The sequence below is a fragment of the Stenella coeruleoalba genome, assembly GCF_951394435.1.
Source record: "Stenella coeruleoalba genome assembly, chromosome: 21".
NCBI lineage: Eukaryota > Metazoa > Chordata > Mammalia > Artiodactyla > Delphinidae > Stenella > Stenella coeruleoalba.
This window is the reverse complement of record NC_137167.1, coordinates 28,747,308-28,774,610: the sequence shown is the minus strand read 5'-3', so window position 1 is coordinate 28,774,610 and position 27,303 is coordinate 28,747,308. Positions and strand designations below refer to the sequence as shown.

The following is a 27,303-nucleotide window of genomic DNA, read 5'->3' as shown; positions in this document are numbered from 1 at the left end:
TGTTTCTCAAATGTAATCTTTTAGCCCAGGTGTCTGCAGGTTGTTCATCCAGTTTACAATATTTTCAATCAATGCCCTTTGATTTCCCAGACTGGGTGAGTTCTGATTCAGGCAAAACAGAGAAGTACACCTTGCATTAGGCCTTCTAGTAGCCCCCAGACAGATTAGGACAGATTAAGGGATAATTTGTAAATAAGATCTGCCCTGCTCCCTTTGGAGTCTGGGATAGGGTCCCACACTGGGAATTCAATCTGCAGTCTTCAAGACTTCAGCTAAACCATGAGGGGTGGTGCTAGAAAGAGTAAAAATGTCACAAAGCTTTGCTACTATTGCCTTTTTCTTGATTCAGGGTTTGCTTGGTTGCTGTAAACCTCTGACTGTTTTTCAGAGTTCTGACAAACTGTGTACTGACAGTTTCTGCTTGTTTTTAAATGTTTTTGTGGGGGACAGGAGCTTGGAGCTGCCTATCCTATCATTTTGCTGATGCAACTCTTCTAATTCTTTTTTTTTTTTTTTTTTTTTTTTTGGCGATACGCGGGCCTCTCACTGTTGTGGCCTCTCCCATTGCGGAGCACAGGCTCCGGATGCGCAGGCTCAGCGGCCATGGCTCACGGGCCCAGCCGCTCCGCGGCATGTGGGATCCTCCCAGACTGGGGCACGAACCCGTGTCCCCTGCATCGGCAGGCGGACTCTCAACCACTGTGCCACCAGGGAAGCCCCTATAATTCATTTTTAAATTATGTCAACTTTAATGACAGCTGAAGTTTTTATGTTGTAAAGCTGTATATAGCTAGAACATAGGATTATTAACAGAAATATGATTTTTATCCTAAACTGAAATAAAAATTAAACATATTGGAAATTCATCCAGTGGTTCAAAAAAGTATTATAATTACTTCCATTATTGGCTTTTTAGCCATTTTACTAGTTTCTTTCTAGATAGCTTAAGTGATATTTTTGATGTCTCATTTCTGGTAAGGATTATATGTTAATGCTGTAATTTTTATTTTATAAGTTTAAACTTATAACTGTATTATAGTTTATATACTATTCTATAATTAAAATTATAATTTTATTATGAATATTTTATTGCTATTTTAAATTAGTATTTTTCAAAGTGTTTTAGTTGTATCATTTTTAGTGGTCTTCATTGATCAAAAACTATTAAGAAATTTTAAAATATTAGGCATAAGGGAAATATCTTTAAAACACTAGCATATTAAGGATATGATAAATACACCATTGAGAAAGACTGCCCTCTCATACCTACCTTTCAATCTCAGGTTATTTATTTTACTTTTCTTAAAACAAGGTCAGGGCCATTTTCTATAAAACTCTCTAAAATATGAAAAAAGTACAGGGAAAAACTTCATGCTTAAAAATTAAGGATAAATAGTAAGTACACTTCTTTTTCTTCTCAAAAATTAACCAGAAGCAGTGAAAAGAGTGAGAAACCGCCCCAGCCAGGACAGGCTGAGTTTGTGTTTCCCAGATACATTACAGGAAGGGGTGCTAAGACCGCAGAACCAAATAAGCATATAAGAAGCAGGTAACCATGGTCTCTGGCTACAGCCCAGAGAAATCCAGCAAAGGATGTTTCTCCAAAGCAGGTCATGGACCCTAAGGGGCAGCCTTCCTGCAAAACAATGGAATGGAGCAAACGGGCTGTCATGGCGAACCTTTCTTAGACTTTGTGGCCGGTTATTCTACAACACCTGGGACATCATGTTTTCAAGGAAGGCAGGGGGAGAGAGCTCCTGCATCGTGAGCTAGCCAGCAGGGCTATATTTCAGCCATGGGGACAAGTAAAGGTTAAAATATCTCACGTCTACTGAAGTTCAAGGTGAAACAAAATTCCTCTAGCCAGGCACACAGCCCTGCCCTGTTCCCTCACCCGTATCTTCTTTTATAAACAGCTCGTTCAAGAAATGCTAGGAAAGAAATGAAAAAAGAGCTAACCTTCAATCACTACATAGAAAGAACCAAACCAAAGGGGAAAGAAATCAGAAAAACTCTTGGCAGCAGAGAGCACTTAGCTGGCAGTTCTTGCCAGAAAACAGATGACAGTCAGTCCCAAATATATTGCTATGAATTAAGGGAATAAAAGTTTAATGAAGCAATCACTTTTGTAAAATAAGAGAAAGATCCCCAGTGCAAAAGCCTAGGGAAGACAAGGTACAAAAGTAAAACTGAAACATGAACGGGCAGACCTCAGCAAGAGGGGGAAGAAATTGAAGTATCGTTGAGATGGAAGTCACATCAGAAGCTAAGGAAACAGGGCTTCCCTGGTGGCGCAGTGGTTCAGAGTCTGCCTGCCGATGCAGGGGACACGGGTTCGTGCCCCGGTCCAGGAAGATCCCACATGCCGCGGAGCGGCTGGGCCCGTGAGCCATGGCCGCTGAGCCTGCGCGTCCGGAGCCTGTGCTCCGCAACAGGAGAAGCCACAACAGTGAGAGGCCCGCGTACCGAAAAAAAAAAAAAAAAAAAAAGCTAAGGAAACAAACAAAACAACACTGCTGAGAACACAGCACATGGAAAAGAGGAAAGAACTCAGAAATATGAATATGACAAATTAAAAATAAACATAGAGTTAATAAATATTGTGAGTAAATTATACAAAGAGAAGACAGGCCAAGGATATTCATCAGATATATCTTTGGGGTCCACTGAATAGAGAACTAAAGCCATAGCAAAAATACCTACAATTGTAAGTTAAAGGTTCTTGTAAAGAAATATAAGCATCCTTCACAGCATATATTAAAAAGAGAATAATGCAAAGATATTCTAGTAAAGTTGTTGCATCTCAGAGTTAAATAGTTCTTTGGGCATCAAGTCAAAAAGAATAATCAGCTTATAAGGAGAAAAATTACTAGGCTTGCTTCACATTGCTTGGCAGTAACCGTCAATACTTGAAGGGTAATGATGCTTACAATAACGTCAATTTAAGTGTCCCTCAGTAATTTTACAGCTAAGCAAATTGTCGTTCATTTATAAAGACTGATCCAAAAACATTGAAAGAATTCTGAAATATAGTTGAAAGAAGCTCTTCTTGTACAAAGTACAGGGTGGAAAGCCTTGCTAACAAATAACGGGTAACAGTTTGGGGACCATTAAAAGTACTTAACTGTAGGGGTAAGACTAATAGAAATGGGCATTCATGTTACATGTAGGATACAAATGCTGCAAAAGCCGAGCACATAAGATAACAACGTGTATAACAAAATGCTTAACATAGGTTGAGAGGTGAAAAAGAAGAGTTGTAAGGTAGGGTAATATAAACGTATTTACCTTTAACAGGAAAGCATTAGGAGAAAACCATCTACACAATTGACAGAGTGGAAAGAAGGGAGGGAGAAAAAGGCAGAGAAATATGAGAACATCCTCATTAATCACAAGAGCGACTCAATAGGTACTATGTGAGAAAATAAAGAATTGTAAACATACCAAAGTAATGTTATAGAACTAATTACATAACGAATATAAACTTTCTCTAATGAGAACAACAGAACAGAAAACAAAGCTACTATGAAAGCAAAACTAACAGAAACACAGATCATGCAGGAAATCCTTAAAAGAAAAAATAGGAACAAAATATAAGATTTCATAAAACTAACACCAACTGTACGTGTCCAATCTGTAAAAATAAACTGCCTAGGTTTATCTATTAGAAGTACAAATTCCCAGATTATATCTCTAAGTAAAATTTATCTATCCACTCTGATAAATGATTTATGAGTGTTGAAAATAAACAAGACAAATGCAAACCCAGCAAATATAAACAAAAGGAAAACAGAGAAATACAATCTTAATGCCATAAAAGGTTGAATTCAGGAGAAAAAGTGATTAAGAGATCAAGAGGGGGCACTTCATGAAATATTGTAAAGTCCATATTTAGGGTTAGTCCAAAAGAACATGATATTAATTGTCATAAAGCAAAAATAAGAGGAAATATAAGAATAAATATATGGAAGTCAGTAGTTTAAAATAGAGATTGACAAACAGTTGCCCACAGCCCAGTGCCTTCTGCCATCTGATTTTGTAAAGAATGTCTTACTGGAACACAACTGTGTCCTTTTGCTTATTTGTCAGTGGCCTCGTTTAAGCTGTAAGTAAAGAATTGAGTAGCTGCAACAGAGTCCAGGTGGCCCACAAAACCTACGGTATTTACTATCTGCCCTTTATAGAAACAGTTTGGCCACCTTGGTCTAGAAGACTTAGCCCATGATAGTCACTATAGGGAGGGAAAGAAAACCAAAAAACTAAATAATAGAATTAATATTGTAAATTATTACTATTATGTTATTTATATATTTATACATGAACCCTCTAAATTCAGAAAGTCCACTATCTTTCAGAGTGCCAATCAACTTTTCAGGAAAAAACAACAACAACAACAAACTATGTATGAGGCTACAAAGTTTAAAAAAAGGCAAGTTCTCTGATTACAATTCAATAAGCTAAAAAATAATAACAATTAGAAAACAAAAGGATGCTACTACTTGGGAATTCAAAATCTTTTCCTTATGTAGCACTTGGGTCAAGTAGAAAATTAAAATGGCATATGATTGGATATCTAGAGTATAACAATTTAAAACAATACTCCATATATTAGAATGTGTGAGCAGAGCTACAGAAAGATAAAGAGAAAAATAGTTGGTCTTATATACTTAAAGTATTTAAGAAAGAAAGTAAAAATAAGAGTTCAGTGTCTGGGGTGAGGGAGTTAAAAGCTGAGCAAGGTTCAGAAATAATTCTCTAAAATATGGAGAGTTGCTGTTTAGTGACATGATTTGGGACTTGGGTAATCTGGGGCATCGTAGAACCAGCGAGGAACAATTTGTGGTACGTGGCTTCTTTATCACTGTTGGAGAGGTAAACCATGGGGTGGGCCCCTATGGATATTTTAGACATCATGTATCACATTTGGAAATGCTATGTTGACTGTTCATTGTTGGGTGTCCTTAAGGTACAACCTTTCAGCGGGCCAGAGCATGAGTGGAGTCTCCAGGTCGTGGTAGAGGCTTCTGAGTCATTTGCAGCAGTGAGCGGGGGGGCTGCTGGCGTCCAGAGCAGACAGCAGCCTCAGGTGGGGTGCGAAGGTGGCGTGGTGGTCCTCTCTCAGACAGATGCCCCTGCTGGCTCTGTAGCATCCTTGGTTTTGGACGCTTTGCAAGCCCTCTCCTCCAGAATTTCATCAGTCATGTGAGTCACCCTGACCCTTCTGACTAATCCCCCTCAAAGATAAGACAGTAAGTCTGTACCTGGTACAGATTGCATCCAAGAACGCTGATGATGCCTGCTCTCGAGGGCTCCCATTCTTTGGTTTTCTGTTCAGATTTAGGAGAGCACAGAAACGGAAGTGCTTGACTTCTCCTGAAGTGCTATGGGACATGTCCTTGAGGAGGTGGTATTGGTGCTGAGTCTTGGAGCATGAAGAGGTGTTTATTAGGTAGGAAGGAATGAGAAGGGTGGAGGGGAAAACATGTGAAAGAATCTTTCGATATAGTTTTCTCAGTTACATCATAAGCATCTTGTACCTTGAGGGCCGATGACATAGCTAACATGGGTTTACCTCCTGCACAAAGTGCTGAATATATAGATGCTTTCTCCCAAGAACTAGTGATGCTTAACGAAATGAAAGCTGGTATTATAGGTGTGCTGAATTTACGTGTGTGTGTGTGTGTGTGTGTGCGCGTGCGCGCGCTTACCAAAATCAGTTAGATAGCTTTAAGAGCTACAGATTTTCAGGATTGACCCTTGATCTATAAAATCAAAATCTCCGAGTCAACTTATCTAGCATTCTATATTTAAAAAGAGCTTCCCCTGGGATTCTGATATGTAGATATCTCTGGGATCTACAATTAATTATATCTACAATTAATTATATCTATAATTTTCGCTATATAATTTGAAATCAAATTTAGAGATAGATGGTAGATTGATTTGTATTAGCTGCCTTTGGCAATATTAATGCAGTTATCACTAGTAACTTTATTATTTCCAGATACTAAGAAAAAGGTAATATTCAGTCATCTTATTTTTTGCTCTTAATTTTGTAATTTGAGAAACCTTTTGAGTTTTAATGTTGTGAATAATTTAGCAATTTTATCTGAAATTTGTGGAGGCATGGTAAAACCTTTATACATATTCTAAAAATTACCATGTATATTTCCTATTATTTGTGATGAAGTGTATTGGCAAAGAGCATATTATTTTTATAGATGTTCCCATTGAACTGTGCATTATTGTGTTACTATTCATGTTAACACTTGGGAGATATATATTATATATATGTACATGCATACATATGCATATACATCCTAACATATAGTTCTAGATATAGGTATATCAAAAACTATATAACTATATCATCTATAATTATATCTATAAAGCATTACTCCAAACATCTTGAGACTTAGTTCCAGTTTTTATGATCGATGTCTAAGTTTCTCAAAAATTTACTAGTCAATGAACTAGATTTCAGCTCCGGCCCATAGACTTAGTTATATATGATCGTAAATCAACAGCTAAATGTAAAACATTAAAATAGCTAGCAGAGCTTTGCATTCAGATAATACCTATTTTAAAAAAAGGAATAAGGTATCTAAAAGTACAAAATTTGAGTGGTTTATTATTCATGTTATAGTTGTTGTAGTAAAAGATGATTCGTGAACTAAAGAACACTATGAGACTGTTAAATGTTAATGAAGTATAATTCATTTTTGTAGCTGGTATTAAACATTTATGAACCACTTTATATCTGCACAGGTCCTTACTAACAAATGCAGGTTCATACATACATACCCAGCATCATTTCCGATTGAAGTAACTACAGGATGAAATTTTTGTCTGAACACGTGGCAAAGTTCATGACTAAATTCCTATTTTGAGTTTCATAAGTGCATTATCTAGTTTAGACTGCTTATACAGAACACTAAGAAATCGTCTGTGCCATTTCTGGCTCCTGTTTTAACACGATAGAAGAATAAATGAGATGTAGTTCAGTCTTGCCTGAATTATTTCATGGTGTGAATCTTGAGAGTAGCTTTGAAGCAAATGTCTAAAGCTTTTTAGATTGGAGTTTGATAACATATGTTGTTTTCTGATGATTAACTAAAATTCCCGTGGGCCATTAACGACATAAAGAAAAGTCATCCACTGGTTAAGAAGGCTCCCACAGAGACTTGCTAATATGAGAGTCAATATTCAGGTTCTTATTTTTGAATAATTTAAAAATTTATTTTTTCAGTTTATCTTTATTGTATTTTGAAGAAAGTAAGGTTTTACTTGCCAAATTTGTGGGGGGAAAAAAAAAACCACTGTCTAATTTCAGCGGCTCACCCAATTTCATACAGAATATTAGAAAACATATTAACTATAGAATCCAAGATTCTTGAAATTGAAGTGTTTTTCTAAATAATTTCCTTTTTTCTTTTTGGGGAAAAAATAGAAGAACTGAAATCAAGGTGAACAATACACGGGCATGTCTTTCTCAGGCTCTTATAAAGTTGGGCATATTAGAGGTGCAAATGTCTGAAGTGGGTCAGTCACAAACCGAGATATCTCCTGGCAAAAGCTTGGGGCAGTGAAGATCTTTACCAACTTTAGACCTTGTGAAAAACAAACAATTAGGGTGAAGATGGAAAAATAAATACTCAGAGGAGGTAACAGTTTTGTTGGATAGTGGTAAGGATCTTATGCTTCCTGTACCCTCAAGGTTTTTCCTGCTTTTTAAAGTAATTAACCATATTTGAAAAATAAATGCATGTTTCCATTTTTACTAATCTAGGAGGGAACTTCAGAAAGATGGACTCAAAGGCTTCTTATAGGCTTTTTTCCCCTAAATGAATTATGTCTCTTCTTTCCCACTTGGGGAACCACCGACCCTGGGCTGCGCTCCCTCTTCTGTTTTCCTACTGTTATTTTGTTTCTATTCTCACCTCAAATAGCAAAAGGAAGCATCTATAAAGTTACTTTAGATACGCATGTGAGGTGTAGGGGAGTATTTTGAAGGCTGGAAACATTCTGTGCCTGTCGCTGAAGCCAAATAATTGAGACTCTACTTAAGCCAAATTGATTCCTTTATGTATAAGAGAAAGGACAAAAAATGAAAGCAAAATGCTTTCTCCTTCAGTGAACACATGTGCTCAATTTATGGTTATGCCTTGTGTGCGTGAACAGAATATCAGAAGGGTGATCCTAATGGAGGGACACATCTCTGACATTCATTAGATTTGATGATTAATTGATTTTCTTAAGGACTCTCATTTAAATATGCTTTGTCCACGTCCTACTGCTCTATCCTTTGCCCCCTTTTCCTTTTGCTTTGTGAAATCTCTTGAGACCCGCTCATCATTCACAATAGTTAATCAGCACCTCCAGGGTTTGTCTGAGTTACGGCTCGAATCCACAGTTGCCCAAAAGATATATCCGTACGGATTTATCACACATCTAAGTCAGGCTTAAGTTCTCTCTCCTGAATCTGCCGCTCAGCGTTTCTTACCAGTCTCTCAATCTCATATTCTTCACATTCATCAAGATACCAGAAATGTCAATAATTCTTTCTCTCTCTTTTCCATAAGTCACAGGTAACTCAGTTTTTCCAGTTCTATGACAGTAATCAAAGGACCTAAAATAAAAATGCTTACAATGAAAGGGACATATTGTAGTGGGGGCGTGGATGGCGAAGGTGAGCTGGGAAATGGTCACTGGTGTGCTACCCAGGATTTATGGACGGAAGGGGAGAACAAGGTCTCTGGTAAATGGGAAAACACAGGTGCCCCGATTGTTTCCCTGGGGAAGCGAGAGCTCAGTTTTGCCTTATTTGCACATCTCTGTATCTCCTGCCGCCTTTAAAAAATAATAATCTGAAAATATAAAATTTTAGGTGGAATATCTTAATATTGGAATAATGACACATAATTTAAAAAATTACCTTCATGTGGACCAAAGAAAGTTTTACGGCAGGCAGACTGGCAGTCACCTGGGGGTCATGCTGCTTGTTCTCTGGTCGCTTCTCTCCTTCTGTGGCTCTGACTCACGCTGTGATCATTCCTCCTACAGGTCTTCCTTCTGCCCTTCTTTCTCCATTCAAGTCCCTTCTTCGTTTCCCTGCCAGTTATTTTAACCGGCTTTATCATGTGCACCCTCAGTCAAATACCTCTGTGGCTCCTGGCTGCCTCCCACTCTGCTTATCTGACAGTGGAAATCTTTTGATAACCGAGCTTCACCTTTGCAGGCCAGGACCCCAACCCCCCCATTATGTGTTTATGCACAACTCCATACAGTGTCACACCTGCCTGTCTCGGTTCATGGCTCTCGGTGTGAGATGCTCTTCTCTCTTTGACAACCAGATCTCCACTCATTTCCATGTGCTTCCTTGAGATCCTCTTTGATTGATGACCCACACCTAGAAAGACTTTAAAAATGAGGTTAGGGGCCCATCTACTTGTGTCAGCTATAAGAATGTGTACTGACAGATGATTCTGCATCTGCGGTTACTAAGTTAATTATGTCCTGCGATTTTGTTACGGCTCGTAGTGTGCAATTTCGTGCACAGTGGCGGTTCATTCTTACCACCACTCCATGAAGTAAGCAGAACCGCGACGATAAATCAGGATAACTAAGAAGGCTTCTCCCTGGTCCTCAGGATGAGAATGAGGGTTAGAACCCAGTCTGAGGACTGCCGGAGGCACCACGAGAAGTGGAATGAAGAAGCAGAGTCTGCACTTCGGGAATATCGTCACAACGGGATTGAATGCATGAAAACTCAGTTTTTAGCATGAAATTCAGACAATAAGCGTGGCAGTGATGTGGGCCATGCTGTAATGATAAGTGCAGGGAATTAAAATGAGATAGAGATGTCCTGGGGATGAGGTAGGGTTGATTGATAAAGTTCTTGGAGGAGGATAATTTGAAATATAGTCACCTCCTAATTATTCATCCCTGCATTTAACAAGCGTGTGTGGAAACCCTGCCCAGTCAAGGCTCTGGGCTAGGCACTGTGTGCACTAACGGAGTGAAACAGAAGCTCAGGTAAGCCAGACTGGCAATTAATCAAAACATCAGTTAGAACCAAAAAGGAAATCTATGAATTTAAGGTGCATTGAATGCATTGCTCACTCTTGAGACCAGTGTCTTACTGTAAAGTACTGAGTTGGGACGACAGGCTTTTCGGGGTCACTTCTGCCCTGCTGCCGCCTTTCCCAGGTGCAGAGGGCTTGTCTGTGAAGGGCCCCGCCCCCCCCCCATCAAGTCTGTGTTGCAGGAAGAAATGCACTAAGAGACGCAAGTGAACCCAAATTTAAAAAAAACAAAAAACTGGAGTGTGAGCACACCATGTCTTTAAATACGCATGTGATTAAAACACTTCTGTGGTCCCCAGTCTTTTCTTGGCCTTTCTGACTTTACCCGTGGTGTTTGTACAGCTTGCATGGGTGTCTTCCTTCAGTCCTTCTCGCTTACCCGCACTTCAGGGCTCTGCCCAAATTTCCCCTCATCCGTGGAGAACTTCCCAGGTAATTTAGCCCAGACCGATGTCTCCATCTCAGGCTTTCTCTAACCTTGCTGTGTTACAAATATTGCTATTAAAAAAAGGCTGCTTGGGGCTTCCCTGGTGGTGCAGCGGTTGGGAGTCCGCCTGCCGATGCAGGGGATGCGGGTTCGTGCCCCGGTCCGGGAGGATCCCACATGCCGTGGAGCGGCTGGGCCCGTGAGCCATGGCCGCTGAGCCTGCGCGTCCGGAGCCTGTGCTCCTCAACGGGAGAGGCCACAACAGTGAGAGGCCCGCGTACCGCAAAAAAAAAAAAAGGATTCTTATGCTAAGAATGCCTTCGATATAGCACATTGGCGATTCATGAATTACAGTAATAATATCAATAATTATAAAATTTTGTAAAATCATGTGATCATGTAAAATAATTATGATTATTTCACATTTGACTTATTCCTCAATGGAAAGCTAGAAACTTTCCATAGTTCTTATAGTCCCATAGTACCTTTGGGGCAGGGAGAATATTCCATAGGTGACACTCAAATACACCAAGTCTAGAAAATCCCACGATGAGGTGATGAGGATTAGAAAGACTCACTATTCTGAACAAAATCCCAGAGGTATTACACCACATACCTGGGATTCAGTCTGTATTTATCCAGCTGTCTCTTTCTTAATAAATATTTGTATTGAATCTTTTACTACCATATTTGCAGTGGCTATGTAATAACCATATTCATAATTATTATTAATTTTGGATGTCTTGTATATCATCTGTTTCATTTATATTCAATAATCAATAGATTACTAAACTGCTATGAATCCTTCCAGAAAAAGAAGATAAAAATCGAATTTCAAAGTTTGCGTATCTGATATTCCTGAATCTCCTTCTCTCTCTGTCTCTCTCACTTTTTGAATGAAAAAAAAAAAAGAAAAGATTAATCCTTCCAGAAGAACCAGTTGAGAAAAATGTATTATTAAACATAATGATATCTTTGTGGAGCAGAGTTAAAAAGAACTCAAGGAAAGGAAATTAGACTTAAAATAGAACAATAGTAATAACCATTCACAGAATCTCTAAGAAATTTGAGAGTCTTATACATTGTACTCACAGTGGCTGTATTCTCTTAATATAAAGAGTATGTAAATGTTTGTTTAATCATGCCACAGCTCGCTATGTCTGTTACTAAGGATTTATTCAAGTCAGATATAGCAATTTCAAAGGGTAGTTTTCATCACCACATCTAAGTTATTATCAGATTTACTTACTACCAAAACTCCATCACAACTGAACCAAAATCAAAATAATAACTAGAATGTTACATGTCTCCCACTTACATTTTCCTTTACTGTTGAGTTGGCTTTCATGTTTTGTTTAACTGCTGTGGATTTTGCTATAGGTGTAATTTTATATTTATCAGATTTTAGACTCAATAGCGATTTCATTTCCTTCATTCTCTCCTATGATAAACATTTTTTTAAAAATTGACCTTTAGTAGCCCTTTCCGTTCAAGTAAATCAGAGTACAAGTGAGTCATTCTCTCCTATTACAGTCTCTAAGTTTTAATCCTTTTGTATTCTTAATGACAAGGAATTGGGGTCACATGATAAGTAGTAAGTATCATTATGGTAAAATAATATAAAATGTAAAAGAACAACTTTACTTCCAAATGTGAACATCAATGCAGATAATAAGTGAAATTCATGTACTTCCATTTGAGTGGGTAATATAAAAGGTTGAGGGTAGTTAAGTTTGCATTAATAGAAGATTTTTAGATATATGGAACCCATTTATAGTTTTTCGGCTTTTTTTTTTTAATTTCATTTGATGCTTCTAACTGCCTCATAAAGTAATGGAGAAAATTTTATCATATCGTTTTTGTTTTAAGTAGGAAACTAAGACATCTAGGGTAAAAATGCTGTCCATGGAATTTCATGCAGTTAACTTCTGAAGTGAGCTTAAAATGAGGTACTCGGCTCTTAGTTGTAAGTCATTTGGTGAGTCATTTATTTCCCTCTCTTTCCTTCTAATAAGATTTTTTTTAGCTCATTAGAAACTCATGTGGAAGGGTTTATCCTCTCTGGGTGGCCCTAAGTTTCAACATCTGTGAAAAAGGGATAATGTCAACATCCAAATTAGAGGCTGTTGTGAGGATTTATTATGTAACACATTTAAAACATTTAGATGAACACTTCTCACACAATGAGCATTCCACGAGTGTCAGGTATTTGTAAGAGTAGCAGTAACTTACTGTAACAAATTGAAGAAGTTCTGCAAGTAGAAAATAAAATTACTGAGGCAGTTATTTTTGTTATATAATAATCGGTGCACGTTTCCTCCTAATTCACTTTTCAAGAAAGGACGTCAATTTGGGATAAGGTTGTTTTTCAAGTAAAACAACAAAAACAGCAAAACCTCTTGCACTTGTTGGTGGGAATTGCCTTAGGCATTTTGAGGCAGAGGTGAAGACCTGACGTTATGAAACTGACCCAAAACTCTGGGAGGTGAGAAAGTTGAGTCCCAATAAGAAACAGAAACTGAAATACAGAGAGGTTAAATGACTTTCCCAGGCTCACATCACTAGAAGGAGGCAGAACAGTGACAGTGTTTTCTTTTCTTTACTCAAAATTGCTAAGAAGGACAGGCCGGTGACTCCTGGCTGTGAGTGAAGACGCTGTGTCCAGTTATTGTACATTGAATTGGAGACATGTAGAGTGTGGATGAATACAGATATTCAGAGATAGAGTGAAATTTTCATTTGCGTCTCAGAATTCACTACATTCCTATCAATTTCATCTTCTCAGGAATAAAATGATAGGACAATCTTTACAGTAGGAGCCATGAAAGTAATATTTTCAGTCTTAAGGCATATCACTGTGGTTGGTTTAGGTTTACACACACACACACACACACACACACATGCACGCACACACACGCACACACGCGCACACACGCACGCACTTCCCTGCAGACAGTAACTCGTTGGTACTGAGTTAACATGTAACCACTGCCAATTCATCTTGTTTGAACATGACGAGTTTTTAGTAGAATCTCATGTACTTTGCTCTGGTCAAACAAAAATGATCAGTGTGACTAATGTAATTACAGGATACTCTCTCCCTGGCACCAAGGAAACCGGAAGGAAATTGGAAGGACAGATTTCCTAAATAGACCAAATATTTACCCGGAAAATAAATGAAACGAATCTAGAAATGACTGAACTTACCTTGACTTGGGTAAGACTGTTTTCTGCTACCAAACAGAAATGATGACCCGAGCTTTAAACTGACCTCCGTGACAGAGAAATGCATCAGTGATATTTTTTTCATATTCAAATCTGACTTGAAATTCATTCCTGCCATATAAGTTTCATATAGTTAACTATATTATACGTGGTTAATATACATTTAAGTTTGTGTGAAGTTCTCTTTTAAAGGCATACAGGGAAACAAAAGTTGGGTTTTTAAAAAAAAAACAATGGAGAAGAAATTATGTAACAGAAATATGAGGTGGAGCAGAGAACCGTTGAACCTGGTCGCAAGCTTATTTCCAGAGAAGTAGATATAAAACCTCAATTCCTCTTCTACAGCTGGGGCTCCTCTCGCGAGCTTCTCACTGACCACCGTGATTCTGCCCCAACCACTGCCTCCTACCTAACTGCTTTGTCCTCATCCAGTTCACCTGCCATCACCGTTACTATTTCTCAAGTCAGTGCTGCTACCACCTGTATGGCCAGTAGCCCCATCTCTTCAGACATATTGATTACTGCCCTGTATATCGTCTCCTGCCCTCACAGACTAGCACCAGGACATTTGGAAGAGAATTATGTGGTCAGATGATGTTCAAGAGTACACACGTGTGCGCACGTGCACACACACACGTACACGCTGCAGGCTGAGTGAAATTCACTATATGGGGAATTTTAGTCCAAGAAATTTTCTTAAATTAAGAAAGTGAGTTCTTGAGGAGCAAAGTAATTAATTAATATTACTGTAGGCTGGCTCTAGGCTTCTATTGTTGTTTTATTTTGGTTTTGATTCTGTTTATCTCAGTGTATGCTGGCTCTGTATTCAGTTTTCTCTGAACTTCTCATCCATGACTGGCCTTGTTTCCTTGACAAACCGAATGCACAAATCAGCAGTCTCTTAGTAGTCTATTCAGGGTCAGAATGGCTATTCTAAGGGAAACATCAAGACCTCTCAGAAAATTGTTGTCATTTCAGAAGTAAGCGTAACATTCTGAATGAGCAGTGTTTCTTCACTGGTATAATCCTCCTCTTTGAATGTGGAATAATTCATCAAAGCACCTTCATCTAGTTTCCGAACTATTGATTTCTGCTCTGAGCAGAAGGCTCTAGATTCTTAGGTAAAGAATGGCTGGGTCCAGTTTTCTGAAAACAAGGAATTTCTGATTTCTTAGTGAGGAATGAAAAAAACGCCTGTGTAAGCTTAGTGTTGGTGGCTGAGGGTTGCTGGGTGAACCATTTCCTTTGCATCCTCTCTCACCTGGACTAAGGTCATAGCCTGTTAAGTGGCTTCGGACTGCGTGCCTCTGGCCAGCGTTCTAACCCATTTCCATATTGTTGCCAATTCGGTCATGTGTCAACCCCCTTTCTCTTAGCTGACAACACAGTCCTTAGCGCGAACCACAGAGGCGACATGGGGTGCTCTCTGCATCTGTCTTTGTGCCGACCTTCCCTCCTCGGCTGAGTGACACACAGGCCCTCATTCAGTATCACGTGTTTGCCAGAATCACTTCATGTGTTTGCATGTGTTGCTCCCTTTGCTTGGAGCATTCTTTCCTTTCCAGTTCTCACAGATAATCCCTACGAATTCTGTAGATCTCAGATCATTTCCTCAGAGAAGAATTTCCTCACCGCACCCATGGTCATGTGAAAGAGGAAACAAAACCATTATTTTATTTTTAATGTTTTTCTTTTCCATCATGGTTGATTGTATTGAATATAGTTCCCTGTGATATACAGCAGGACCTCGTTGTTTATCCATTCTCTATATAATAGTTTGCATCTGCTTATCTCAAACTCCTAATTGATCCCTCCCCCACCCCCTTTCCACTTTGGTAACAGTAAGCTTGTTTTCTACGTCTGTGAGTCTGTTTCTGTTTTGTACATAGGTTCATTTGTGTCATATCTTAGATTCCACATTATAAGTGATATCACATGGTATTTATCTTTCTTGGTCTGACTTATCTCACTTAGTATGATCATCTCTAGGTCCATCCAGGTAGCGGCAAATGGCTTTATTTTATTCCAAAACCATTATTGACTCTCTGAGCCCTGCCCTTACTTTCACAGCTGTCATCACAGTTGCATTTCTAGAGTTGTTTGATACATGTACATTTCAGTTAATTTGACTAATGGTAAGTCTTCCCTGCTAGAGTGTAAGCTCCATGGGGGCAAGGATCACGCCTTCCCTTGCCAAAGCCAGAACCTAACATATCCTGGAATAAAATTGGCCCTCAATAATATTTTTGAAGGAGTGAATGAATGAAGCATTTGAAGGCTGTTTGAAAAGTGACATGTCTTCATATGTCCTCTGGTTAGAGAAGTGAAATGTATACCATATTGTAATATTTAACGTGAAGAAACTCTTCTGTTAAAGATGAAATCTGACAACCCCCTCATCAGTTACGTTTTCCTGGAATAAGTCTTTGTCATATTTCCATTGTGTACGTGCTTCTACTGTGTGCATAGGATCCTGTTTTCATCTACGCTGTCTATCACTTTTCCTTCTTGATGTTGAGCTTACAAAGACCAGGCACTGAGCTTTAGCTTCCTCCAGTTTCCCGTCTGCTGCCATATTTCCTGTCACCCAGTGCACAGAGAAAGACCATGTATTGATTGAATGAAGGTGAGGATAAATTTATGATGACTAAAATGCACTAATTATTGTATGTAGAATTCACCGTGCTGCAGGGAACCATAATAATTTGCTTCCCAGGCTCGTATATGTCCTGGGCACAGAGTCTCAAAAAAGGCAAAATGAGGAGACCATTTCCCTTAATTCTGGGAAATGCATTTAAAGTAGAAAATATGCTGATTTGAAAGCCTAATGCCATTAGCTGGCTTTCTGGCCAAGACTGTGTACAGCAACTTCTCCTTTGCAATTCATTTATCTGGAAAGTTGAAGGCAATGGAAGTTATATGTATTTATAAAATATAAAACTTGATTCACATCCTATTTTTGCCACCAGTGAATTGGGCAAAGCTACTCAGCCTCTGTGAGCAGCAAGTTTCTTCACTGTAAATCAGGATAATGCCTGACTTTCAGAGTTCTGCTGTAGATTGTAATTAATACACATAAGGCACTTATGCCTACACTTGAAAAATGCAGGAGGTGGCGTCCCCATATTCATATATTACAAAGACGATATGAAATAATACATAATAATAACAAATCAGTTGCTAAGAAATGAAAGGAGTAAGTGCATGGGCAGTAATGAATGGATCTTACACAGAACAGCCTTATTGTTTGATAGAAGGAATCTATCGCCACTCAGCAGATACTTACAGAAAGCAGAACACTGTGGCTTACACATACAGAAGGAAACGCATTCTGCTGGATGTAATTATCAACTATCAACGTGAACATGAACTGTTCCCAAGTGCAGTGTCTCCCAAGACAAAGCAGAGATATCAGTCACACTGTTACTGGTCGTTCAGCCGTGTGTGAAGAAGAAAACAAGCAGCTTTCTGGCATTTCGGGAGAGCTTCACAAGCTTAGCTATTCCATTCCCTTTTTTCTGCCTATTAAAAACACAAACCCACATATTCTGTGGGTCATTTTATAAGAGAAAAAGTCTTTATTACACAGTTATTTAAAATAGTCTCAGTATCTTGTCCCCATATTTGGAAGAGGGATGTCAGTTCCACATGATACAGGTAATGGAACGGACTGAATGGGCGTGGATGGTTCACATTTTCTCCCAAATACATAGAAATACTTGATCAAATATGAAATAGCTGCGTTCAGACGAAGGAGTACTAATTTTTCAAGTGTATTTTTCAAGTTTGTCTACAAAGCTAAAGAAATGTGTGTCTGTGGAAGGAGATTTCAGTCCCACCAGTAGGAAGTAGGGGAGGTGGTATTAATACAGAAGTGGGTACAGGAAATGGGGCCTCAGGTATATGTGAGGCGGGTGTTGGAACAGATGCCAGGTTTAAAGTGCAGAGCCGCTGAGAACCGCCTTGTCCATGAAGCTGAGAAGAAAGAGAAATTTGCTCACTGTCCTAGGAAGAAGGAAGCCTGCAGGAAAATGGGAACCACAGCCCGACAGAGAGTAGGTGGGGAGAAATAAGAAACCCCAGCGTGCTGTGAGCTCCCAAAGGACCAGAATGCGGCGCATTTGCATGGTACAGTCACCCTTTAAAAAAAATATAAAAACGACTCTACAACTGGTAACATCCTTACTGCTTTAGCAGAAGCAAACTAAAAGTACATCTATAGAGTATTTTTTTTGAGTCCTGAGATCCCTTGTCAGTTCCTCAGTCCTACCCACTCACATCAAATCCTTTATCAAACCCCCTCAAAACCCCAGGTGAGTGTGTTCTCCCTGCCAAACACCATGGCCAGTTCCAACAGGTTGTCTGCAGGGAAGCGTAAACAGACAGCATGTTTCTTATCAGAAATAACAGGAACCCACAAAGTACAAGGACTCTAGGGGACGAACCTCAGTTAACAACTTTAGGTCTAACCGGAATATTGCTCATGAATAAGGGAAAACAAAGAAAACAACAGCACAAAGTGTTTACTAGAGATCCTTAATAAAAATTTGAAAAGACTAATAAATGATGCGGTTGTGACAAAAGAAAGGTGGTCAGGTGATCCAACCCTCAGGATTAACAAGAGAACAACCATCGCGGCTACATCTTAATATGTACTGCCTTTAACAAAGACCTCAGTGGTGACCATGAGGAAAACACATCTGCACTGAAATACCAGACACCAAAATTGTGGAGGAGCAGAGTTAAATCTTTCTAAATTGCTCGTCTTGCTTAAGAGGTGTGTAGTCTTAACATTAATCTTGAAGTCAAGTAAATGGGTTAAAATTGTACAGAAACCATTGTGGGGGGGGGGGAAGAATATTTTCCAAACCAATAAAGGGGCTAGGTGGGATAATAATTTTTAAAATGTAGAAAGGAGTCCGGAAAATGAAATGTTTAAGAACCACTGCATTAGGACATTATTCCTGCCCAGTATTCCTCCCCATGTCATAGGAGCCAAAAGCATTTTAGTATGATTTGCTGCTGCTTCTTCCATTACTATTATTCTTTTTGCCATGGAGTCCCAGCCTGATACATCTCCTCATTATATCATGCTGATTATGCCCAAGCCTATCTGTCTTTGTCACAGTTTTTTTTTTTTTTTTTTTTTCAGAAGTTTGCCATTGAGGCCAGATAAAAACTGATGAGTTAATATGGGGTAGAATATTGAGCTAGAGATGAGGAATACGGTCTCGGTCTAAACCTTGGCTTTAATTCAAGACAGTCTAAGCATTTCTTAAATACTGCTGTCTACCAATCTAAAGTAACGTGCTAGGCACTAAAAGGATTTTTTTTTAAATAATTAATGAGCATATAGGTTTTAGACCTTGCAGTGTAAAAATAAGATACGATCAATGTCTGGCCAAAACTAGATACTCAATAAAGGCTCACTCAATGAGTGAATTAATGAACTGCTAGAATCTGAAAGACTCAGTCACTTTGCCCGAGACTTTTTATCCATGGAAGAGTTCCTAGAACTAACATCTAGGAGTGTCTGATCCTTTAGTGCATGCTAAGTGTAAAACAAAGGCCCAAAACAGACAACACCTATAAAGAACATTCAAAACAAAGCAGAAACTCAGGGCCACGTGATCTGAACTAAAAGTGACTTCTGTGAAAAGCAAATAGCAGGTGTGATTTGGCTGCCTGAATTGAAGAGCATTATTTGAAGCAAATGATCCCTTCTGAACAGCTCCATTTATGAACACCCTTGGCATAATTTTTCAAAAATCTTTATTAGTTCAAAAAAATCAGTGAGGACTGAGTGAAAATATAATTAAAGACCTCAATAAATTAACAAACCAACCTGAAACTGGCAATAGAAGCAGAATGTAAACACTCAGAAAATGATCAACCGGATTTGCCACAAAGAAGAAGAATCTGAAGTGTACAATATCAAGAATCACTTCAGAGCTCAAAAAAAAAAAAAAAAAAAAGCTTAGCGTTTCATCAGAGTCCACCGAGGAGAAGCTAAATTACCATCAGGCCTCTGTGGAAAGATGGTGATGATTCTTGTATAATTATAGAGGAGAGTGGTGTAATCGCGTGTACAGTGGTCCCTTTCAGAGTAAGAGGTCAGGCATTTTCACAGAATCTATCTTTTTTTTTCTTTATTTTTTCTCCACAAACCTTAAGGTGCCACCACCCCTGCCTGAACCAACCAGGTATTATTAGTTTTCAGAGAGACTCATCAGATGCAGAAACCTCTCTCAGCCAAAGACTGAGCTGCCCAGGATGGACGTGAGATTTCTCTCACATGCAGCTGCTTTACCAAGCCAGACCTCTGACAGGGTGCTGCATTTAATTTCCAACGCATCTGTACTAGCATTGCAATGAACATTCTGACTTGTATATATTCATGCAAAAATTTTTGTTTGAAAGTGAATGTCTTTTTAATTTTTTTCAATTTTTCAGATACACTGGAAAAACAAATTACCACTCTGTCTCTCTGTCTCTGTCTCTCTCCATATCTACCTCTATCTATCATGTTTCTATCTATCAGCTATCACCTGTCTATCATCTATCCAGCATCCACCCGTCTACCATCTATCTACCTCTAAAAACAAATGCACAGAAAGGCTTATAATTTAAAGCATGATTTATAATTTAAAGCAGATTTATTTCCTAAGCATTAGTGTTTCTATCAGAACAAATACATGTTTCATTGCCCTGCTTAGCATTTTACCATAGGTCATTCTGACTTTCAATGTTCTGTGGAAACAATTACCTTATCTTTGAAGTACAGATTAATTAATCATATATTAATAAAACCATTTATTCCCGAAGAAATCACTAGTAAGGTTGAAAGGATGGCAGTAAACTAGTCTGTGTTAGTAAGTGAAAAAAATCTCCCTAAATTAGAGAGGTAGTGAGGTTTTTGTTCAATTTGACACAATTATGAAGAATTATTTGTCTTCTATTATCATAAATTCCCTTTTCTCCCAGGAATTATAAGAACATATATGGACAGTGATTAAGCATCTGCCATTGAGGCCAGATAAAAACTGATGAGTTAATATGGGGTAGAATATTGAGCTAGAGATGAGGAATACGGTCTCGGTCTAAACCTTGGCTTTAATTCAAGACAGTCTAAGCATTTCTTAAATACTGCTGTCTACCAATCTAAAGTAACATACTTGGCACTAAAAGGATTTTTTTTTAAAATAATTAATGAGCATGTGGGTTTTAGACCTTGCAATGTAAAAATAAGACATGATTAGTGTCTGGCCAAAACTAGATACTCAATAAAAGCTCACTCAATGAGTGAATTAGTGAACTGCTAGAATCTAAAAGACTAAGTCACTTTACCCAAGATTTTTTATCCATGGAATGACCTATGGTAAAATGCTAAGCAGGGCAATGAAACGTACATTTGTTCTGATAGAAACACTAATGCTTAGGAAATAAATCTGCTTTAAATTATAAGCCTTTCTGTGCACTTGTTTTTAGAGGTAGATAGATGGTAGACGGGTGGATGCTGGATAGATGATAGACAGGTGATAGCTGATAGATAGAAACATGATAGATAGAGGTAGATATGGAGAGAGACAGAGACAGAGAGAGTTTGGTAATTTGTTTCTCCAGTGTATCTGAAAAATTGTAAAAATTAAAAAGACATTCACTTTCAAACACAAATTTTTCTTGTTACAACAGTTATCTTTATTGCAAAATGGAAACTATAGGAGTTAAATGGGAAAATATATAAATACCCATAATCTAAGCACTGAGATATGCACCTTAGCCTTTTATAGACTTCACCTCTTTTTGTTTTCTAATTCACTTTTAACATGATTAAATAATTTCAAATGTTCTGAGAAAAATATAGACTAATAAAACCGTTTATTCTCCTGTGCAGTTCACACAATTGCATTTTTCTTTATTTACTTCAAATAATGACTTTCCAAATAAAACTCAAATATATTATAAAATATCCTTTGCAACCCTCCCTAATTCCATCATAGCTTCACTCTCCCTGAGGTAAGTATGTATCCTTCCCTGAGATGCCTTTGTACTTTTACTGTACATTTACCTCTTAAACAATATATTTATTATTCATTTGTGTGCTTTTGACACATAAGATAGATAAATGGCAACTCATTGAACCTACATTTTGTGATATTTTGCTTTTTGTTTCATTAATATAAACAAAACATAAGATAGATCTATTCAGATCCAATTTATCCGCCTACTAATTCTTTGTTCACTTATCCTACTAATACTTTGTTGGCTTATGCATTTCAGGTAGCTTCTCATATGTTTATTTTGTTGAAAAGATTTTTTAATGTATGTAATTTGTTCATGTTTATCATTATTTTTGTGTTTTTTCTGTTTTGCTCAAGAGGTTCTTCCATATCCTGAGAATATTCGTAGAGTATTTTCTCTGTTGCCTCCAATTATTTTTCTAAAGTTTTACATTTATCATTTAGATCTTTAATACATCAGGAATGTATTTTCTGAGTCACATGAAGTAGGAATCTGATCTTATTATTTTCTGTTCACCTGGTCAACTAAACCATCCTAGGCACTTCAGTCCATTCCTGCTGATTGGTGACACTACATCTTTTCATACACGCTCCCATTTATGGACTGAATTATTAGGGTTTGTCTAGTGTACTGCAGTGGTCTTCAGATCTAACCTTAAACAATTGTCTTTTAATTACCACAGCTTTATAACAGTTTTGATATTCTTCTAGATAAATTTAGTCTTTAGGAAGGAACTTCAGTGGAAGAAGCAGGGTAGTGCCTGAATGCCTCGGGAGAAGGCAGCAGGTGTCAGCATCCTTCCTGAGCCCGCAGAGCTGAGGCCAGGATTCAGTTGTCACCAGCAGATATGCAAGTGCCCTACAGTACAGATGGGGCTGCTTCAAGTTGCAGACTTGTTGCTGTTATATTTTATCATCTTGTCTGATCAAAAGGAGGCATAGGTGAGACCAAAATTTCATTATAAGCAAAACCACAAAAGAGCTAAGTTCTGATGAAGTTCAGACCCCTAATCAGGGTTCATGTTGGTCCTTGAGGGTCAGTGTTAGGTCACCTGCCTCAAATGCCGTTCTACATGTGAGGTTAAGTAGGCAAGTAAGAGGATTAATCCTGCACTCATGTGGCCTGTCTCAGCGTTTCAGGCAGTGGTTCTCCACACTGGCTGCACCTCAGAATCGCTTGTGGAACATTTAAAAATACTGATGTCCAGACCACACCCTTGACCAGTTAAACCAGTATCTCTCAGAATGGGATCCAGGAATGAGTATATTTTATAAATCCCCTAGTGATTCTAATGTGCAGGTAACTTTGAGAACTGCTTTAGTGTAAACCCAGCCAGCTGTCAAGGTTAACATCAGTAGTAGTAAATCATGTTGATTGTGACAAATCACGTTGGTCCCTTTTCAATGTGAAAGCATGAGCTACTTTGTGTCAACATGATTATCATTAACCAGTTCAATTAGAGTTATTTTAAGTGAGAGTTGTACTGGGTATCAGTATCTTGATGTGGTGTGATGAAAATGGTACTTCACCTCTGTGGTCTTCCTCTTGAAAATCCATAACTCCCTTCTAATAATGGGAAAACCATCAAATAAATCCCAATCGGATGAAAGACCAGACAAATCTCAACATTCGTTAAATCACCCAACCAGTTTCTGCAAGGCTGCCAAGATCCAATAAACTCCAAGTAACTGTTAACAGCGAAGAGGAGGCTGTGACAGTGACTGCTAAATGTGACGTAGTGTCTCGAATGAGATTGTACAGCAGAAGAAGAGCATTCATTAAAAACAAAGAAAAACTGAATAGGGTATTAACTTTTGCCAAAAATAATAAAAATGAAAATAAACCACTAGCTAGAAACATCATGTATACCAAATAATAGAAAGAGAAAAGGAAGCAAAAGGAATATTTGAGTTTATTGTATTTATAATTACCTGACAAGGGATGAAGTGAACTTGCAAGAATATTTGTTTTTCCTTTAGAAGGTAAAGAATTTAAAAATATTTAAATAACATTCTCATAATCCCAGTGAGGAGATAAATCTTGTATGTGAAATGGATACGTTGCTTGGAAAGTAAAAAGGCTACATGAAAGAGGCTGAAGGAACATGGGTATTGGTGGGTTTCACGTACATTTTAGTAACTTTCAGCTCTTTTGCCTTCTACTTAAATGAGGTGGACCAAAATCTTCTCCTTAAGGTATTTACTGTATCTATGGAATTAAACTTCCATGATTTGAAGCGTATTGATGGTCTCTGTCAAACTTGGTAAGATAAATACAGTTTCCAATGAAAACACAGCAGTTGTCCACCCGGCAGTCCCTTGTCATTCTGTCAAGAGGCAGAGTTAACTTGTGCCACTTTACCAAGCTGTGGGTTCCTTCTTTCACAGCCTGGGCTTAATGATGGCGCTGATCAAAATGCTAATTTATGTTGATTTATCAAGACATGATGATTGTAGTGAGAAGCCTCCATGATTGGTACTTCCAAAGTAAATGTACTGAAATGACAAATGTGGCTGCAGAAATGGATTTTGCTCTGCAGTTAATGTTTCATATAACCCAACTTCATTAGGCAGAACTCAGCTAATGACATCATGAATTTGTTTCATTTTATCAAATTGCATTAATTAGGGAAATGTGCTGAATGTTGATTGTGAAGAAACACTCTTTTTCCTTGGAATAAGGAAGGAAAAAACAAGGTAATTGGATTAATTTGTCCTCCCCCCCCCCTTTTTTTTAACCTCCATAAATTAGGGATGTGAAGATCCTTTCTCAACAGGAAAGCATGAGCAACTTTGCGTTAACATGATTCTTATGAGCCAATTTAATTGTAGGAATTTAAAGTGAGAGTTCTACTGGACGGTGCGAGACTCTGAGAACCGTGTTAAATGCTGTATCTCCAGGGGCTAACATATTTGATAATAAAAGTAAGTGATTTCCTATAATGGTCTAACAAAAAGTGGATACTGAGATCTTTCTCAGGGTTCTATTAATTATTTCTGTTTACTCTGTTATATCACCTCTCTGCCCCTAAAGCTGGGAATAATATTGTGTCCTTGCAGTTTCGTTTTTGATAACAGTACATTACAGTGTACCTAGGCTTAATGTTGACCCATGTGAGGTGTTTGAGATTTTGTTGTACTGCACTTAATTATAGGAATAGACTGTTCCAGCAGTTGAAAATCATGTCCTTTGTATGTGTTTATGGGTGCTCTCTAGGTTGGTGGGGGGTGAGCACCTTTCAGTAATGAGAAAACATGGGTCTTCTGTTGTCTTCATTCCCTTCAGGACTTTAGTTCCTGTTCATGTTGGAAAGCACATTTGATGAATACTGCCCCATGCCCCCCAACAGTTGCCCTGTATTCAAACGCAGTGAGTGCCTCCCCAGGGGGGCATGGACCAAATCACACCCTTCAGAATTAGATCCCTTCCAGGGTCAGAGCTGAAATCATGTTAATGCTTCAGCAGCTCTGAGTAGCCATGAAGGACGTTTACTCTAAATTTAGGGCAGGTAATTGCTTCATGCACTTGAATGCTACAGTCAGAGGTAAAATAAGTAAATTGTACAAGTGTTTTCATAGAAAACTATTCAAAATTATATAGTATATATGTATAATTCATACATATATTTTTATATATACATATATATAGTTTGTGTAACTGTAGAAGAAGAGTGGTATCTTTTTTGCTCTTAATATTTTAATGGAAAGAGTTTAATAGGTGTATGATGAAACATTTTTAAAGGAAAAATTGCATGGCTAATTTTCCATTTAAAATTTGTAGAATGCATTGGATGCCTGTAGGTTTCTACCACAAACTAAATAAATTCACAATTTCCTCTCTTTCTTGAATTCAGTCAGCTCACCTGTAAAATAGCTCATTCCCACCCTGATAGTCTGACTCTATGATTTAAAAAAAAAATCACTTCCTGCCCTTTTGATTATCTTGAATTAGCTGTATAAAGAATGTTTTCTTATATTAATAATGTCAATTCATCAGGCCTCATGAAGAATAAAAGACAATACAGTATTCAGTTGATGACTATTTACTGGTTATAAATGACAGTAGTACTGTTCCAGTGATTTTTAGAGAAAGGAGTTACAGATTCCAGAGCTAGAAGGAAAGTTAGACAGGATCTAAACACTTCATCACTTATTTTCACGAGGTGGAAAATGAAGAGACAGAGACATGCATGTAATGACACAGGTGAAGAGTGATAGAGGTGGAATTTAAACCTAGTAGTTTATAGGGCTTTTCCTATTACTCCCTGAAACTTCCTGAAGTATAAATAGATAATAAATTTGAGGTTATCTGACTTTAAACATGAATGAAGCTAATAAACACATTTAAATCATTTATTTTTTAAAATTTTAATTCTAGAATATGTTTATATTTACAGAAATTTGAGAGGACAGCGTAGAGTTCTCATGTACCCCACACTCAATTTTCCTATTATCAACATCTTGTATTAATTAGTATGGTATATTTTACAATTAATAATGCAATACGGATGCATGGTTATTAACTAAAGTCCATGCTGCATTCTTATTTATTTACAGTTTTAACTGTTTTAACTGTTTCTGTTCCGGGATTCCAGGAAGCCACATTGCAGTTAGTTTCCATGTCTCCTTAAAGTATTTTTCTCGGACAGTTTCTGACTTTCCTTGTTTTCAATGACCTTGACGGATTGCAGGTATACTCGTCAGGAATTTTGTGTCGGTAGATTGTCCCTCAGTTGCATTTGCCTGATGTTTTTCTCACAATTAGACAAGGATTATGGGCTTTGGGGAGGACGACTTCATGAGATAAAGTGCTGTTTTCATCTCACCTTATCAACAGTGCATACTATCATGTGACTCCTCATTGTGGTATAGACTGAATTACGGGGCTGAGGTAGTATTTGCCGTGTTTCTCTACTATAAAGTTATTCTCTTTTCTTCCGCTTTTCATCCTGTGTACTTTGGAAGGGGGTCCATCTTTGCAGCCCACATTTAAGGGATGGCAGTTTTGTTCTACTTCCTTGAGGACAGAATATCTTTTTTTATATTATTTGGAATTCTTCTGCACGAGAGACTTGTCTGTTCTCTCCTCTTTATTTAATTAATCATTTATTTATATCAGTGTGGACTCATGGATATTTATTTTATATTTTGAGATATCATCCAATACTACATTCTCTAATTAGTTTTTAATTTAATTAATTTTTTGCCAAAATTATTCCATATTTGGCCATTATGACCTCTTTGAGTTGGCTCCTATATCCCTTTGACATAGTCCCATCAATTTAGACTTTTGAGGGGAGTACTTTCTTACTTTCTGCACTATAAGTTGCTCCAGGCTCCATTCCTAGAATCAGCCATTCCTCCAAGGAACCCTGGTTCCTTTCATGGGTCGGTAACATTATAAACCAGTATCTGAGCGCTAGAGGGCCTCATTGCTAGATGTTATTGTTGCTTCTTTGTGTCCATTCTTTCACCAGTACCATGCTGTCTTGCATAATGCTATCTTGAATAACGTAGCTTTATAGTGAGTCTTGAATTTAGGTAG

General features: G+C 37.9%; 1 long non-coding RNA gene across 5 annotated transcripts in view; it reads left to right on the top strand.

Moving 5' to 3' along the window:
* The window catches only part of LOC307179743, an 893,234-nt gene that overhangs the window by 582,542 nt on the left and 283,389 nt on the right, over nucleotides 1-27,303 (top strand). The gene's annotated exons all lie outside the window — the stretch shown is intronic.